Below are 2,446 nucleotides of genomic sequence, written 5' to 3' on the forward strand. Positions count from 1 at the left end.
CATAAAATGACTAGGAAGAAAACTGGCTGGGAATTTGCAGTGAGAGTGAATCTGATACTATGTTAATTAACAAGCCCTGAAGCCTTTAGCAATACAACACAAGGACAGAGAATACTTCAGGGAGATGAGTGTTCTTCTGTGTGGAATTCAAGAATTTCCAGCACCTGAAAGCCATAATCATCACAGATTTCCTCAAGTTCTATATTGCTTTTAGGAAACAGACATCCTAAAAACATATACATGAGGATTTGTTTCAGTTTGACAGAGTAGTTTTGTGTCTGTACCTACCAAAACCCAAGCTGAGAAAGAGAGGAGTATTGGAAGCTTTTCTAGTAGACCTAAAAAGGAAGCATAAATATCTCTTACGCAAGAACAAGAGTTTAAAAAGAATGGGGGGAAATTAGAAATCCAAAAAAACTGAGACAAAGCCACTTCAGAGAGTGGCCTGAAGCCATCTTGATTGGCATTTGTTCTAATATGGACCTCATTCTCTTATTTTGCCACTTCTGCATTCTGAATCTGTCTTCCTCTCTATCATGGTTCACTAAAAGAACTGGACTTGAGATCAGAACAACTGGTTACTATTGCTGATATGGTCTGAAATTTGTCCCCCCAAATTCGTAGTTTGAAATCTCAACCCCCCCAAATTTCAGAATCTGTATTTGGAGATGAGGCCTTAAAGAGGTGATCAAAGTAAAATGAGGCTATTGGGGCAGGCCCTGAGCCATTACTAATGTCCTTATAAGAGGGAATTAGACACAGAGATACCACGAATGTGTGTACAAAGAAAAATGACTACCAAGGGCATAGGGAGAAGGCCGCCATCTACCAAACCAAGAAGAGGGACTTCAGAAGAAGCCTAAACTGCTGACACCTTGGTCTTGGACTTCCTGCCTCCATATACCTGTCTCTATCTTTAAAGCAGAGGTAGATACAACTAAAGCTTCCTACACAGAACTGTTAAAGTAAATTATAATATTTTTTAAAAAGCTACAAATAGGGTTGTACAAATGTGATCCCTGATCTACTTTATTATGAGTGGTATTCCCCTGGTGCTCTCCCTCTCTTGTGTGTAAAGTTTGCCTTGGTGTCAAGAGGAATTAATATGCCCAATGGGTCAGAGGTTGCCTGCTGCTATGCTGCAAGGTATGGATTCCTGGTTTGTTTGCCCTCCTTGGTTCAAGACATTGACAGTGGAGGATAAAGAAAGGTAGACATTAAGTATGAGCAAGAGAAAATGTTCTCCAGCCCATCCCATTTTCTGTAAGTCCAAAAATAATAACAAGTATTCTAGGTTGGAAAAGGAAAACAAAAATTCATCTCAACATTTATGCTTTTGGGGTAGTTTAAAATAAGGAAGGATAAGCTAAAGACATTAACATTTGGAAAATAAATTGGGGAAAAAATTAGGAGTCAGCAAGTAATCTTTGAATTTTGTGATGTATTATGGGAATAATTATAAAAACGAAAAGTATTCAAAAAAGGCTGAAACAAATAATCAAAACATTTGAATTCAATTTAAGGACTACAGAGGGCAATGTACTTAAATAAGGTTATTTAAAAAAACAAAAATGATTCTAAAAATATAAACAACCTTTTAGGGAATACTGAAATATTTGCAGATTAAAAAAAAGCAGACATCACAAAAATAATAAATGTGCAAAGGCAAATATTATATTTCAAATTAAAGTATTTCAGTTCTCAGATATCTTAGAAATGAGCTCATTGCAGCTAAATGTCTAAAAAAACTAAATTGTTCCCCTGAAATAGGAAAAAAAGAAAAGATTGAGAGAACATTAGATCTTGTAATAGTTTATTTAGACAGATGTCTTGATTTTTAGAAAGTTATAATTTTCTTCTAAGGTATGATTCTCAAATTTTAGGATGCATCAAATCACCCGGAAGTCTGGTAATCCCCATGTTTTCTGATTTACGAGGCTTGGGATCAAGCTCGAGAGTTTGCGTTTGTAACAAATTTCAGTGATGCTGATGCTGCTAGCCTCAGCACACTTTGTAAACTAATATTCTATAACGAAGGTGTTAGAGTTCTAATCAAACACGGTGGACTGAGTATATTCATGCATTTGTACAAAATGATACTGAATGCATTTATCTCACTTCTCTCCCATTAAAAACAACAAGTTTGGGGGCACCTGGGTAGCTGAGTCAGTTAAGCAACCCGCTCTTGCTTTCAGATCAGGTTATAACCTCAGGGTTGTGAGATCGGGCTCTGCACTGGGCGTGGAGCTTGCTAAAGATTCTCTCTCACCCTCTTCCCCTATTCCTACCCCCCTAAAAAAAGAAAAGTTTGAAGGGCTAGAAAACAGGTAAGAGGCTATTGGCCCAGAGGACCACAGGAAGCTGAAAGCTAAGTGCCATTTGGAAAAAGACAGTATCAAACTGAAGTATACAAGGATCAAGACGTACAGGCATCAGGTATCTTTAA

The sequence above is a fragment of the Mustela erminea genome, chromosome 7, assembly GCF_009829155.1.
Source record: "Mustela erminea isolate mMusErm1 chromosome 7, mMusErm1.Pri, whole genome shotgun sequence".
Classification (NCBI taxonomy): domain Eukaryota; kingdom Metazoa; phylum Chordata; class Mammalia; order Carnivora; family Mustelidae; genus Mustela; species Mustela erminea.